The 17070-nt window shown below is 38.4% G+C and overlaps 1 long non-coding RNA gene across 1 annotated transcript in view; it reads right to left on the minus strand.

Annotated features, from left to right (window-relative positions):
• Positions 1-17070, minus strand: part of LOC123850973 (uncharacterized) — a 101189-nt gene that overhangs the window by 4558 nt on the left and 79561 nt on the right. The gene's annotated exons all lie outside the window — the stretch shown is intronic.

Here is a 17070-nt window from a genome sequence, read left to right on the forward strand (position 1 = left end):
TTCATTTTTCCAAATATACTGAGGTGTACTTGACAAATAAAAATTATATATACTTAAGGGATACAGTGTCATGTTTTGATATATGCATACATTGTGAAATGATTATCACAGTCAAGTTAGTTAACACACCCATCATCTCACATAGTTCCATTTGTGTGTGTGTCTAGTAAGAATACTTAAGATCTACTCTCTTAGCAAATTTCAAGTATACAAGACCGTATTACTAATTATAGTCACCATGCTATATGTTAGATTGCCAGAATTATAGAGATACATTTATGACTCCAAAATTGTGCTGTCTTCTGCAGAAGCAATGTGATATGAGGCACACACAAAGATCTACATTCCACTTTTTTTGCACCTGATTCATCTGTTCAGAGATCAAAGTCAGTCTGAGTTATTAAATGAATTTTTATGTATTCTTCTCTAGAGACACGAATTGAGACTGAAAGGCTTCATTATCATAAGTTCCCAGATGAACACAAGTCCAGTGAAATTTAACAAACTTTTAACTTGCATAAGCAATTGTTAACTTTTCAGAACTAATCTGTTTCCGCACTGGAGATATAATGGCATTTTATCCTTTTAACCTCATGCCTAGACACTCTGCACAGAAAATCCTATTTTGATCATTAAAATTGATGCACATACCAAATCATTGAATAACTACACTCATTCCCATCTGCTAGGGAGGCACAGTGCCACATAGAGGTGGCTCGCCAAGACTTTTGAGGCATAACAACCAACCTAAGATAGGATCAGACGTAAAACATGCTGCTTGCAATAACAGTTCTGCCCAGTCTGACTTTCTGTTTAACTCTGGGCAAAATGTTTCAATAGAAAACATTATGACCATCATGTGTGGACATAATCAATTATAAAGGTTAGTATTTGGGACAGCCTGATGGAAGTTATATCTGACTTTCCTAAAATGCTCACGATGTCATGAAGAACGTCCTCATCACTGTCAGGGCCACCTTACCATCTGAATTGGAACACCATGACTTTACCTGGACCTGCATTGGAGGTCTACCTCAACCTAACCCACAACTGGCCCCTACTTGGCTCTCTTTAGTTTATTGCTGAGTTTTTGACAGGATCTGTACCAAACCTGTCACAAATCCCTCCTCAACTCTTCAACACTGCTTTCGACCCAAATTTCTTGTCTAGTCTCATGGTTTAGGTATAGGTTATATCTGATCACTTCTCTCCAGCAATTCAGGCTCATATACCCAACTGTTTGTGGGGCATCTCTACCTAGATGTACATAGCACTTCAATCTTAATGCATCCCAAACTGAATTTGCTATCTTCAGTTCATCATTTGCTATGTTGCCATGGCAACATCACCACCCAGTTCTGCAAATCTTCTCCCTTACTCCAGGCCTTCAATCAGGTACCACGTCTTGCCATGTTTAGCTACTCATACGTTTCAAATTTAGCCCCTTCATGGAAGCCTTCTACCACAACCCTGGTTCAAGTGCTCATTATCTCTCACATCAACTGTTGAAAAAGATTTTCAGACCTCTACACATTAGCCCACCAAAAATAGTAATAGTTAACATTTATTGAGTATTCCCATGTATCAAGCACTTTTCAGGGTTGTTGCATGTATTAATTCATGTAATCCTTCATAGGTGTTTTTATGATCCTCCATGTTAAAGATAAGAAGTCAAGGCAGAGAAATTAAGGTGCTTGCCCAATACCATGTCTAAGCATGTCAGAACCAGAGTACGGATCCAGAAGTCTGACTTCATAGCCCAGGCTCTTAACCACTCCACTCCACGACCTAATTATGGCCTCCATTCATTTAGAATGGCTGCCAGTCACTCACAGGCTTAAAACCGGCCTTCCTAGGAAAGCATTCAGAGCCCTTTGTGATGTAACCCCCACCTACTGCTCTCTTGTATCTCCAGGCTTTTCTTTTCACTGGTCTTTTCTTCCTGTGTGCAGATCTACTCAGGATTCTACCATTTTAAGAAAAAGATCTTCCATTAACCCTGTCACCCTTCCAGGTTCCTGCCTCACCTCTCCCCTTCACACTCTTCAACCAAAGAGAAAACAACACTCCAATTCTCCATTCTCCCACACATCACTCTCCCATTAACCCTCTCTTCAGGCTCCCATCCTCTTTTACTAAACCTGCTTTTGCAGATCATCATTGATGATCTCTAATTGACAAACTGAAGGTTGTGAAATGTGAAGTTAAAGAAAACCCCTTGAGCCCAGCTCACTCTTTCTAGCTAGGTGATCTTCAGCAAATTATTTAACTTCTCTGAGCTGGTGATTATTCCCCTTTCCATCTCTTCCTGTCTGAAGTGTATCTACCTTCCTTCTATCCTGATACTGTCAAGCCATCCCCATCCCACCCTAACCATAATACCCTCATCTGTACCTGTTTTCCCTAAAAATCACCCCGCACCCAGGACTTTGTCTCTCCTCTCTTTCCACCCAGTCCATGCTTGGCTACTTACTACCTGTATGATCTCTGGCATTTAACTTCTCCTCCCCATGGTTCCTCATTTAAAATATAAAATTAATAATATCCATATTCATACTTAACTTTTTTATAAGGATTAGTTAATATAGAGAGAGTTACAATGAAAACTCTGAAGAGTCATTCACATGTTGGTGTGGTTGTTGTATTAGTGTGTATGTTGGGGGGTGCTTTTGAAACAATCTCAAACTTAGAGAAAAGCTACAAGGACAGTACAAAGAATAACTTTTTCCTTCAACTATTTAGTTCAGATTTATGCCCGATCTCCCCCTAATACTTTAGTGTCTATTTCCTGTCAACAAAGACATTATGCAACATAACAACAAAATCAGGAAATTGACATTGATGCATTACTACCACCTACTCCTCAACCTTTCAAGGATTTCCAGATAGCAAAATGATCCAGTTCGGAATCACACGTTACATTTAGTCGTTATGTGTCTTTAATCTCCTTTGCTCTGGAAGAGTTCCTCAGCTTTTTTTCAACTTATATGACATTGACACATTTGAAGATTAAAGGACAGTTATTTTGTGACATGTCCATCAGTTTCACTTTGTCTGTTGTTTCTCATGATTAGATTCTGGTTAGGAGTCTTTGGCAAGAATATCACAAAAGTGATGGTGCATTCTTTCTAGCAACCTCTTAGGTGGTGTATGATTTTTGTTTGTCCCACTGATGATGCTAACTTTGATCACTTGCTAGGGACGGTATCTGCCAGGCTTTTCCACTGTGAACTTACTTTTTTCCCTTATCCATACATATTTTGTGAGCAAAGGACTATGTGGAAGAGGTATTTTGAAGTTATGTAAACATCCTTTTTTCTCATCAAATTTTCAACTTATTCATTTGTTTATTATATCAGTATGAACTTATGATTTCTTATTATTCTCAGTGATTAATTGTTTATTTTGAGGCTCAAATAGTTCAAGATTTGCCTGGGAAGAGCCAAAATATGTCATTTTGATGTGCCCTATCATCTTTTTAGCACCTCCTTACTTTCTAGTACAAAAAGCTATTCCAGGCTCTTGTATTTTCCTTGTCCCAGCTCTGGAATCAGCCATTTCTTCATGGAGACCTGGTTCCTTTTAGAGCTTTCAGTGGATAATGGTATTTGGAGTCCAGGATGTGAGCTCTGGGTATACTCCTTGCTATAGTAGAGAAAGCTATTCCAAGACCTTTTCACTGGAGAGAAGAGTGAGGGTGTGTATCTGTATGCATATACACATGCATACACACACACATTTACATCAAATATGAACAGCTTGTGAGAGAAGATTGGCTGTGAAAGGAAGAAGAGATAACAAAAAATAAGATCAATAAAAGTAATACAAGTTTTTCCTTCCTTTTTCCCCCTTTTCTCTTCCTGAATAAGTCAGTCCTAAAGCTATTGGAGAGAGCTATCTACAGGGAAGCTTGGCTGGTGTGGGATGGAGGAGCCCAAGCAGGGTGAGGAGTATGTCTACGCAGAGGAAAGGCCCAGGTTGAGATTTCCTAAGCCCAAGGCAGAAGCGGGGTGGAGGGTGAACTGTGAAGAGGAGAGGAGTACGATGGTATGGGCTATTGGAGCTTAAGCAGGGTGAAGGGGGGGCCAGATTAATCTGAATTTTCCAGGGAAACAGAAGCAATAGGGGAGAGAAGGAAAGAGAGAGACAGAGAGATTTACTATATGATTATTGAGGCTGAGAAATCTAGGATCTATAGTCAGCAAGCTGGAGACTTAGGAGAGCTGATGGTATAAATTCTAATCTGACTCTGAGACTATGTCTTGGCCAGTCTTGGCTAAGACAAGACCAGTGTCCCAGCTCAAAGATAGTTAGGCAGAGAGCAGGAATTCTTTCTTACTCTTACTCTGTTCAGGTTGGATGAGGCCTACCCACAATGGGGAAGGCAATCTGCTTTATTCAGTCTGTAAATTCAAATGTTAATCTCATCTAGAACCATCCTCACAGGTACATCCAAAAATAATGTTTAACCAAATATCTGGGTACCCCATGACCAAATCAAGGTGATACATAAACTTAACCATCACAGTATCCATATGTGAGGATATTCTGGCTGCAATTTCAGAGCCTAAGGGGGGTGATGAATGTGTCCGTACAGGGGAAGGCCCAGTGGGAGTTACTAGAACCCATATGAGGTGGGAAGGGCATCCATGAATGGGGACAACCTGACATAGGTGTCACAGCATGGCAAGGTGAGCATGCTGTCCATGCAGAGATGTTGCTTGGTGAGGGACATCAGAGCCCAAGCAGGATAAGCTGAGTGTACACACTGGGGAAGGTGTATATACCTTCCTGGGGTATAGGAACACAGAGCTGTATGGGATGTAAGGACAGCATTAAGAGAGAGGAGAGGGTGGCCATGGTGATGGGTGATTTGGTTGCACACAGGAAGGTTGATCAAATGTGTAACACCTCACAGTGGCCTTTCCCCCATGTGGACACACTCCTCATCCTGCTTAGCCTCCAGTGTCCCACACCAGCCAGCCATCTATGTGCCCAGCTCTCTTGCTTTGCCCCACCTAATGGTTTTAGGACTGAATTATTCAGGAAGGGAGAAGGAAAAGGAAAAGAGGCATAGTGTTCTTTTTATTGGCCTTTTTTTGTTTGTTATCTGTTCTTCCAGCACTGCCAGTATTCTCTGACAAGTTGTTTGTATTTGCTGTCCTCATTTTCTACTCTTTAGTCATTCCTCAACCCACTCCCATCTGGCTTCAGCCCTCAGCACTTTCAGATGTCACTAGGTCACCAATGTCTTCTTTATTTTTAAACCCAAGAGATCTTTTTTAGTCCTTGTGCCACCTAATCTGTTTGAGGTATTTGGTCATTTGACCTCTGAACATAGCCCATTCCTTTTGCTTCCATGACATAACACTCCTGTGATCTTCCTCCTGCTTCACTGGCTAGTTCTCCTTTATATCCTCCTCTTCCTCCACCTACTGCTTGAATGCTGGCACTGTCCAAGACTCAGTCCCAGGCCTTCTGCTCTTCTCACTCTTCATGCTCCCACGTTGCAGACCTGCTTTTGCTCTCGTTGTCATCTATATGCTAATATTTTATTTATTTTTTTAAAGATTTTATTTATTTGAGAGAAAGAGGGAGAACAAGCCAGGGGAGCATCAGGGAGAGGGAGAGGGAGAAACAGGCTCCCCCCCGAGCAGGGAGCCCAACGTGGGGCTCAATCCCAGGACCCCGGGATCATGTCCTGAGCTGAAGGCTTAACCGACTGAGCCACCCAGGTGCCCCTATATGCTAATATTTTAGAAATCTTTGTCTCTATCTCTGTAAGCCTGACTTTGAGCTCAAAACACATACACCCCACTGTCTGCCATGCATTCATTCATGCATGTATTTATTGAGTATTTATTGAGCAGTATTTATTGAGCACCTGCTATATACTAGTTGCACTGTTGTAGAATCTTAACATCTTCATTTAAATGTCTCAGAGTCACCTAAAACTCAACATACTCAGATAATGCCATTATCATCATCTTTCGTTTGTGGTCTATGCGTATATCCAAGGTTCTCCAACTCAATACAGGGCATAATCATCTTATCCTCTGTCAGAGCCAGAAACATCTGACCCTCAACTCCTCATCCTCACATCTAGTCTATTACTAAGTCCTACTGATTTTACCTTTTACTTATCTCTTAAATCTCTCCAATTCTTTCCATTTCCGTGAACACTTAGACCTGGCCACCATTGTTCCTGGACTACAGCCTCCTAACTGGCCTCCCTGTCTCTAGTCTTGACCCTCCGCATACACATACTTTCAAACTACTGTCCATATGGTAGTCAGAATGTTCTTTCTACAATATAGATATATTCATATATCTATGATATATATATAGATATAATCATATCATTTCCCAGCTTTTAAATCTTTCATTTTGGGCTCCCTTTGCTCTTGAGTTAGAGGGGAAACTCGAACATAGCTTCAAAGCTGCCCATGATCTATCCTGCTTAGCTCTTCAGCCTCACTTCTGCTCTTTCTGCACATTGAACCTTCTTTACAGGCTCCAGATGGTTCTTTTGGCTGATAACATCCCTCATTTCTGCTACCTCCACTTAGGAACACCCTTCCTCTTGCCCTTTTCCTGAAGAACTTCTACTCATCCTTCAGGTCATGGGAATGTTGCTTCCTCAAAGAAGCCATCCCTGATACATAGACATGGTTAGGTCCTCTGTACCCTGAAACCCCCTGTCCTTTCACATATCATGCTTGCTTTCTTATAATCACTTGTTTAAAAGTCTGTGTTCCTAGACAGGCTCATGTTCCATGAAATCAGGAATCCTTTCTATCTTACACCATCTATGTTTCACACGGTGACAAGCACACAGCAGAAGTTCAATAAATATTTGCTAAGTGGATGAGTGAATTATTGGTGCTATAATAATAAACTAGACCCTATTAGGTTTATCCTTTTACAGTCTGGAAACATCATGAACTGATTTTAATGCATTCAATTAGTGTTAATAGATAAATATGTGATGCTATGTGGTATAATCATTGAGAACAGCCTGCTTGTTTCAAATCCCAGCATCTTCCCTTATTCACTCTGTGCCTTGGGCAGTCGCTACTATTCCTGTACCTATATTTGCCCATCTGTCATATGTTGTACTGAAGATTAAATGAGTCAATGTGCGTAAGTTACTTAGAATAGTGCCTGCAGCAATACTATATAAATAAGAGTTATTATTATTTTTGTGATATTTTCATCTAGACAAGCACCTTGCCTTTACAAACTCCCTTGATCATGGGAATAGATTCAAAAGATAAGGAATTTCAGGAAAGGGGACAGAATAGTGAACAAGACCATTTTGGGGGAAGATTCCAAGATAGTCCAGTCTAAACCTGCTGTATGGGCATGATTATGAGTAGCAACTCTCTTGATCTCAATAGTGTTTATCTCAAAGTTACCCCAATAGAAGATAAACTGTAATGGCCAACCTGAGCAGAAGGAACCTCCAGAGCCTCTCCATGTTTTATGGATATGATCTCCACCCTGGCCCTGAAGCCAGGAACCCTCATCCCTTCTTTGCAGGGACTTCCCAAGACTCATCATAGCAACACAGAAACACTTAGACCTCCCGCTAGTATATGGACATGATGCATTGCTTCAGGCTATACATGACTCCTCTCAGTGCCACATTTGTTCTTTAATGGAACTTAAGTCACAGGAGGAGGGATAATGGAGAGAGTGGCAGCTTAGCAACAGAGGTGACTTTATGGGCTGGTTGTTCTCTAACCTGTTCTCTTTTGATGTTGTATCGATCCCCAGGTGAGGACAGGCACAAGTACAGAGGAAATGTCAGGTGTGGATCATGTTGTTTAAAGCTCATTTAAAAATACCTGGCACGGTATTTAATGCATAAATAAATAAAGATATTTAAATTTTTTAAATGGCCATAACAAAAGAGAAGTTTTAAAAGTAATTAAAAATGGGCGCCTGGGTGGCTCAGTTGGTTAAGCGACTGCCTTCGGCTCAGGTCATGATCCTGGAGTCCCGGGATCGAGTCCCGCATCGGGCTCCCTGCTCGGCGGGGAGTCTGCTTCTCCCTCTGGCCCTCCCCCATCTCATGCTCTCTCTATCTCATTCTCTCTCTCAAATAAATAAATAAAATATTTTAAAAAAGTAATTAAAAATAAGTTTGTAAGAGGATAGGGATCTAATGATTTGTGTTTTTTTTAAATTATGATGAAAACCTAGTTTTAAAATATAAATAAGTGATGGGGATGTAATGCACAGCATTGTGACTATATGTTGCATAGTCGAAAGTCGCTAAGAGAATAGATCTTAAAAGTTCTCATCATAAGAAAAAAATTTTTGTGACTATGTATAGTGACAATGTTAACTAGACTTGTAATATATACAATACTGAACCATCATGTTGTACATCTGAAACTAATATAATGCTCTATGTCAATTATAACTTGATTTAAAATCAAAGACTAATATCAAATTTAATAAATGCTAGTGTTTTGAAAAAGTAAGTAATGTGCAAAATGTAAAAGCAGCTTTCCCACAGAGAGGGTTTTTGTTTTGTTTTGTTTTTCGGTTTTTGGTTTTGTTTTTTTTTTAGAGAAGGGGAGAGAGAGAGAGAGCAAGCATGAGTGGAGGGACGGAGGGAGAGGGAGAGAGAATTCCAAGCAGGCTCCACACCTAGCACAGAGGCTGACGCAGAGCTCGATCTCACGACCTGGAGATCATGACCTGAGCCGAAATCAAGATCCAGACTCTTAACTGACTGAGCCCCCCAGGCACTCTGCCCACAGAGAGGTTTAACAAATATGTGAATAATATATATAAATAAAATGAAAAGCACTTGGTTAATAACATATATTTCTAAAAAGTGAATCAAGGGTATTTGTTTTAAATGATAGAAAAATGCATTTTTCAAACTACAACTAAGCATTATTTACAGACCCATGCAGCGAATCGACTAGATTAACAGAGAATTAGTGTGGAAGATGTTCTCCCTCACTTCCAAAAGATACAAGGAAAGTCTGAATAAGAAATCAGATACCAATCCCCCAGGATTAAGTCAACACACAATTTCTGCCAGCATCCGAAATATGGCACAGATTCAGAACCTGGCAAGTAAGAAAGGGAGTGACTAGAACCCAAATCACTGCATCATCTTGGGATAAAGAGGAGGCCTTTACTCACACTTGCTAGATGTGGAAGTTTGTGAGAGTGACAATTAACTACACCTCAGTTCCCTTGTCTGTAATTTGGATAAAAACATACTTACCTAAAGGGTTTGGGGGAGTATTACGTTAGTTAATACCTGCAAAGTGCAACACAATGCCTAGCACATAATAAACTCCCAGTAAATGTTAGCTATAACCATGTTTATTACATCGATTTCCACTGAACCCTAAGTGATGCCTTCCTATATGCCTATAATCATGTACATCTTTTGTGGAGAATGGTATTTGGAAGCCAGGATGTTTGAGATTTGCACTTATTTGCATTTATATCCAGAAGGACTTTCACCTCCAGAGTTAACAAAACCTGGCAATCAATTCTAGCTTCTTCATTTGCAGATAGTGAAACTTGAGGTGAGCAGTTTTAACTCCCTTGTCTTCAGTGTCCTTATCTTTAAGATGGAATAAGACCTACCTTGCTGGGTTGTAATAAAGATTAAGTGAGATAATATATGTAAAGTGCCAGACACAAAATGATGTTTCACAAAGAGCAACAATATAATAGGTACTAAAAAGAGATGTTTTATCAATGTTCCGTTAATATTTTATTGAGAAATATAAAAATGGAAATTCAGGCAAAGAAAAAATATTTCAAATTGATGCCAGTTCAACAAGCAGACGAAAAATCTCTAGTGAAATAATTCTATGTCACCATTCCCAATGACTGGGATGAGCTGGTATGCTAATTACAAAATTTTTTGGAACATTTGAAAAAAATAAGGCATTTGTGTATTTTGGAAGCAGAGAAAAGAAGCTCTACTTGGTATGATTTGCTGTAATGATATATTTATCAGAAGCAGTTTACTTTATCTGCTGCAGAATGCTCTTTGATGTCATTAACCTACAGAAATAATTATAGGAAAGTAATGCAAGATGCTTCAAAGGGTGAGGTGACAGGGGCTTTCCTCCACTCCTGAAGGCTACATCAATTAATGCAGCAAACCACAGTCCTCTGGAGTCCAGGAAGTAAGGAATCAGAAAGCACCTGAATCAAAGGCCCTTAAAAATTCTTCTGATTACTCATATTAATCATATTGACATTGATTCTTGGAAAGAAAATACTGGTAATTATTTAATAATGTAAGTCTTCTGCAAAACTCCAAAATTCACAAATCTAAAATATTTTTTAATTTTTTTAGATTATTTATTTGAGAGAGAGTGAGGAAGAGAGGGGAGGCGCTGAGTGAGAGGGAGAGACAGAATCTCAGACTCCCTGCTGGGTGCAGAGCCCAATGCGGAGCTCAGTTCACGACCCTGAGATCATGACCTGAGCCAAAATCAAGAGTCAGTCACTGAGCCACCCAGGCGCCCCACAAATCTGAAATTTTAAATGATAATATAAATCATGATCAGCATGCTCCTGTTCACTCTGGAGGAGAAAGTTTGGGTTTAATAGAAAGAATATCACACTTGGACTCAGGACACCCAAATTCAAAACTCTAGTTGGCCACTCACAGCTGAATGCACAGTGCTGCTCACTGAGCTGCCCAAGTCTGTTTTCCCCCCTGTGGCATAAGAATGAAATGACCTCCACATGGCGGGGTGGGGGGTGGGGGGGTGGGAGGGTGGTGAAGATTACACAAACAAAAGTATATTTGTTACTGGCCCAGAGCAGAAGCTATAATTATTAACTGAATCAAAGATTACTTTTAACATAAAATAATAATTATAATAGCTAACATTTATTGTTTATGTACTATGTACCAGCTGCTGTCCTAAACATTTTACATTAATCGTCTCGTTTTTTCTTACCATATGATCCAGCAATCCCATTTCTGGGTATATATCTAAAGAAATTGAAAGCAGGATCTCAAAGAGATATCTGCACTCCCATGTTCATTGGAACACTTCACAATAGCCAAAAATATGGAAACAACCTAAATGTCCATCAATGGATGAATGGATAAATAAAATGTTATATATATATATATATATATATATATATATATATATATATATACACACACACACATATGTATATATATATATATAACATTATATTATTTCACCTTTAAAAAGAAGGAAATCCTGCCATTTGCAATAACATGGATGAATCTGGACAACATATGTTAAGCGAAATAAACCATAAAAGACAAACACGGCTCTTATATGAGGTTTCTAAAGTAGTCAAACCCATAGAAACAGAGTAGAATAGTGGTTGCTGGAGGTGTGGGGGAAGAGAGAATGAGTTGCTATTCAATGACTATAGCATTTCAGGTATGCAAAATGAGTAAGTTCTAGAGATCTGCTCTATGGCTTGGTGCCTAGAGTTAACAATGCTGGATTGTACACTTAAAAATTTGTTAAGAGGATAGATCTCATGTTAAATGTTCTTATCAAAAGAAAAAGAAAAAGGGAAGAAAAAGAGCTATGAGGAAAGTTCTATCATTATCTCTTTTTTTCATTTGGGGAAAAGGTTTAGAGAAGTTGAGTAAGCAGTCTAAGTTCACATAAAAGATAAGTGCCCAAACCCAGGGTAAGACAACTTTTTCTTATACCCAAAGCCTATATGTTTCCAAATTATTGGTTTTCAAATTATTTCTTAATAGCAGAAGACTTTATTCAAATGAAATGTTTTGTTCTCACCAATTACATGTAACAGATAAAAAATGAGAGACCAGGATTCAATCAGGAACTGAAAACTTTGCCTCTTGGTGGCCTTAGCAATACCTCAGAGGAACCCTAGAACTTAAGGAAACAAGTGTGAAAGTATTACTATGATGATCACATCCTTTCTACATTTATGATTGTGACAGTTTGCAACCCGCTGGAAAGGTCTATGACAAGTAATAATTTATCATGTTTCTAAAGTATTAATTTGAATCTTGCATTGCAAAACTGTTGGGAGCAAGTAATTTACCTGGTAAGTGAGCTTTTTAGAAGTGTGAGGAATACCTCCAGGTTACACATGATTTGTGGTACATATATGATTTGGGAGAAAGCCAAAGCCTGGGCAAACATTCCCATGCTTATGAATCAGGGGATTCACAAAGAATTTGGACATAACTATTGACAAAATGTCTAGATTCTACCATACATGATTACTGCAAACTGGCAAAGTGTGTCTTTCATTTTATTGTTAATGAGTAAAGAATGTCAAATTACTCAGCACAGTGCCTCAGCGTTTCCTCAGATTGCCGGGTTTAACAAAAATACAAGATACCCAGTTTAATTTGAATTTCAGACAGGTAACAAATGCCTTTTTGTATAAGTATATCACAAATATTGCATGGGACAACAAAATAGTTGTCATTTCCTTAAAATTTTTTTATTTTATATGCTTACTTAGAAAGCCAGGTTATTAACAGCAGGCAGTGAACTGTAACATATCTTAATCCACACACACAGACATTTTGGATAAATTAGTTTAGGCAAATGACAGGCAAGATGAAACATAAATTATAAATAACATATAAATGAATAAAATATAATAATTAAAATTAAAATGGTATGGACAGATTAGACACAGCTGAGAAAAGAACTGGTTGGATAAAAGATACATATTAAGAAATTATCCACCAAGAGATAGGGATGTGAAAGAGGAGTTAAACACATGAAGAGCAGATGAAACTTTCCTAGATGCGTTTAATCAGGGTTCCAGAAGGAAATAATATAAATAATAATAAAGAAGCAATATTGAAGAAATGTTAGCTGATAATTTTTCAGAGTTGAAGGAAATCATCAATTTAAATAGGACAACTCACATAAAAAAGGGCAAGTGGAAAACTTCCAGTTTTATACCAGACATATATAGTGTTGAAACTACAGAATACCCAAGACGTTATGATAGAATCTTGAAATTTATCATAGTAAAGAAATGTAAATTTTGAGTTGAGTCACAAGTGAATTCTAGGACTTAGAAAAACAAAACTTTCAAAGAAGGAAAATATATTTTCATGGCTAGAAAATCTAAAACTGAAAATATATACAAAAAATTTTCTGTTAAAAATTTTTTTAATCATCTCTAATCATGAAGAACCTAATTTAAAAGAAAAGACTAAGATATTTACAAGGAAGACATATCAGGGAAGATTAAGAACTCCTTGATGAACTCAGAGATTAAAATAGTATATTCAAAAATGTAGTTTTATGTAAGTGTGTAGACATCTGGCCCTTTAGAAAGCTTGATTTCTTTACAAAGATTTTGTTGTTGTTAGACCTGAGTGAGTTTCTCATAGCCCAACAGTAAAATAATTTCTAATTATCTACATAATCAACTTGAAAACATTGAAAGCTTGTGAAGTTTTCATTTAGTTTGGAGGTGAGGAATAGGAAAGCATGAGTCCTTGAAGAATATTACTTGCTCTGCTACTAAATGTATTTGTATTCTTTGTGGTTTGTAGCTTCGAGAGTTGCTTTTGTTTTCCTTTATTTTTCCTAACACAAGGGCATTTCTGTATTTCCTCTGTTACGTGTAAGTGCAGCTGACCCTTCAACAACATGGGTTTGACCTGCACAGGACCACTTATATGTGGATTGTTTTTTAATAAATACAGTACTGTAACTGTGTTTTCTCTTCCTTATGATTTTCTTAATAACATTTTCTTCTCTCTACCTTACTTTATTGTAAGAATACAATATATAATACATAAAACATACAAAATATAAGATAACCAACTGTTTATGTTATTGGAAAGGATTCCAGCCAACAGTAGGCTATTAACAGTTAAGGTTTGGGGGAGTCAAAAGTTACATGTGGATTTTCAACTGCACAGGACTGGGGCAGGGAGCCTGGCATCCTTAACCCCTGAGTTGTTTAAGAGTCAACTGTACTTTGTTTCTTATCCACATGACTCTGACATTAAAGATTAGAAATAATATGGTTTTGAGGTGGATTTTCCTCCAAAGTGAAGGCAGGTACAGAGATGGAATAATGAGGGAGATGGACATATTTATATTGACATGCATTTACTGAGCTTCAGTTATATGAAAGGTTCAATATTAAACACAAAAGACATACAAAGATGTATGATACCAACAAATCAATGCTGCAATAGTTGAGCTGAGCTGAGACTGGTAAATCTACTTCACTGGTTTACATTTTTGGACCATACCCTCACCTTTTATGGAGAGCGATCATCAGAGTCACATGAAATCCTTTTCTGCATTCTATGTAAGTGCTGTCAATGACACCGTCTGTTTTGCTGCTCCCTGTCCCCTTTTGGGGATCCCACATAAAAAACCTCTTCCAAAACTTAATGCCAAGAAACATTTGGTGCCTAAATGTCCAACAATAGGGAAATGCATAGGTAAGTTACAGCATTTTCACATAACAGCATATTATATAAACATGAAAGTGATAATTTTGAATCCTATGTAGAAAGATGGAAAATAAGTGACATAAGTGAATAAAACAATACAAAATGACATCTACACTGTGATTACAAATATACAAAACATATCTTCACACAAGCGTGAACGTTCAAAGGTAAACTACACATTAGGAGTAAAATTACAGGTGCCTTCTCCCTCTTTCAAAGCACACATTCAGAATGGCACAAAAATACATGTTGGTATGGAAAACTTTGTCTCTCACCAAATTTGGTGTTTCTTCTTTGTAATTCTCTTTTTACCTTGGGAGGAAGGAAGCTCAGAGCCACATACATTATTCAGTAATTGCATTACATTAACACTTATGGATGGCATTTTATTCTCTCTTTTCAAGGCTTTGATTGTATTCCACTGTATCTCCTTTTTTGACGGACTAAAAATGAAGAAAAGAAACTTGACACCCTTATCTTCAAATAGCTTGTAATATGTTTTTATTTATTTATCTAACTACATTTTATGTAGTTAGAAATGTTAAGAAATGCATTATGCTTAGATTGAGGTTATGCTCCATTTGAAAGGATACCACAGAGGAGGTGTGCTCTCTGCAGTGAATCATATCAGGGATTACATGATATTGATATGCATTTCAGGAAATCACTTGGTTAAGGTGGCTTTTTCAGATTTCTCCACTGCAAAGTTACTGTTTTTCCCTTTGTAAGTAATAAATATTAGGAGAAAGACACTTTGAGACAAACATTCTTACTCTTCTCAAACTTTCATCTGAAGATTTTGAAGACTCATCAGTGGATCTTGATTGTAGCAATTTTTTCTATTTTCTAATTGTAATTTTTCTACTTCCCTCATTCCTTCAACATTTATTATTTGGAGCTGTTCTATAAGGAGAATTTACCTCTTCTCCATTTATATATTTATTCACTTATTTATTTACATTAGTATAGACTCATGGATATTTACTTTATTCTTTGGGTTATAATCCAATACTACCATTTAGTTTGTTGCTCAAATTATAACATGAAACTAACCTTTTTTTTTTTTTTTCACTACTGTGCTTTCTGGTACCTCCAAATGCTCCAGGCTCATCCTGTATTTTTCCTGCCTCAGCTGTGGAATGGACCACTTCTCTGAGGAACACTGATTTCTTTTCTCGAAGAATGGTATTTAGAAACCAATATCTGAGCATTAGCATTAGGTGTGCTCCTTGCTACTGGAGTATCATTGCTTCCAGGCACCCTCAGCAGACTAAGCCTGCCAGGGATATGGCCATCTCCGTGCTTCTGCTCCTCCCTTGGCTGCAGTTATGGGCCCAACCTTTCCTTACTCCTGCCTCTCCCCCAGTGGTATAGCATGTTCCCTTGTTCTCTTTCTGCAGTTACGATGGGTTTTCACTAGTACCGTAAACAACTACATTGCTGCCCTTCATTTGATGGGGAACATCAGTGGGAGAGGTCCAGGTAGAATTCTGTGACCAGCCTTCAGCAGCTGCTCTTTCCCTCCCCAAATTAGGACACTTTCTTAGGACTCTCTCCAAACTTTTCTGCAAGTTCTCGGTAGGGTTTGTGGAGAAAAGGCCTGAAGAGGTTGCAGATTCACCAATTTCTGTGGCCACTAGGTGCTTCAACTCTCTCATCTGTGTACACTTGGCCTCCTCCATCAACCCTCTAATCTCCCAGGGGGATTCTTCTTACCAGTATCTACATGTGTCTGCACCAGGTACATCTGTGCTCATGCTTACTCTTTCCCTGCAGAGGCCTCTCTCATCTTAGATTTTGAGCCACGTGGTTACCCTGTGACAAGTTCTCTGACAGGTTCAAAAAAGTCATGAACTTGCAATTTGTTGGCTTGTTTGTTTCTTTTATTGTAAGAGCGTGAAAGATGCTCTTTCTAGCTCTGCATCTCTGAGTGGGAATTTAGAAGAGTTTTATTTGTGAAATCAGCCCTGGCTTACTTATCCAGTCTTATCTTAACACAATTGACCACTTATTTTTTTGGACTTCATAATGTATATTATCTTCTTTTTATGTCTGAAATAGCCCCCATCTGAATTGTAAGCTTTGCGAAAGTTAGAAATTTTGATGGACTAGTGGAAAGAGTATGAACTTTAGAAACAAAAAGAAACTAAGCTCAAATCCTGCCTCTCTGATCTTTGTGGCCATGAACAAAATAGTACATGTGCCTCAGTTTCCTCCTCTGTAGAACGTAGATAAGAATACTCAACTGAGGAGTGCCCAGGTGGCTCAGTCGGTTAGGTGTATGACTCTTGGTTTTGGCTCAGGTCATGATCTCAGGGTCATGAGATCCATCTGCATGTCGGGCTCTGCGCTGGGAGAGGAGCCTGCTTGGGATTCTGTCTCTCCCTCTGCCTCTCCCCCCACCTTCCTTGTTAAAGAAAATACTCAACTGAAATGTGTGCTGTGAGAATTAAGGAGGTGATGTTCATAAACCCTTGACATGGGTAAGCTTTCAGAAGATGTAAGTGCATTTCTCTTACTGTTTTCTCCTTGTATTTTTTTTTAAAGATTTTGTTTATTTATTTGACAGAGAGAGAGACAGAGAGAGAGGGAACACAAGC

The sequence above is a fragment of the Mirounga angustirostris genome, unplaced genomic scaffold (genome assembly GCF_029215605.1).
Source record: "Mirounga angustirostris isolate CCGP_5_RB_7025 unplaced genomic scaffold, mMirAng1.0.hap1 SCAF_10, whole genome shotgun sequence".
In the NCBI taxonomy this organism is placed as follows: Eukaryota; Metazoa; Chordata; class Mammalia; order Carnivora; family Phocidae; genus Mirounga; species Mirounga angustirostris.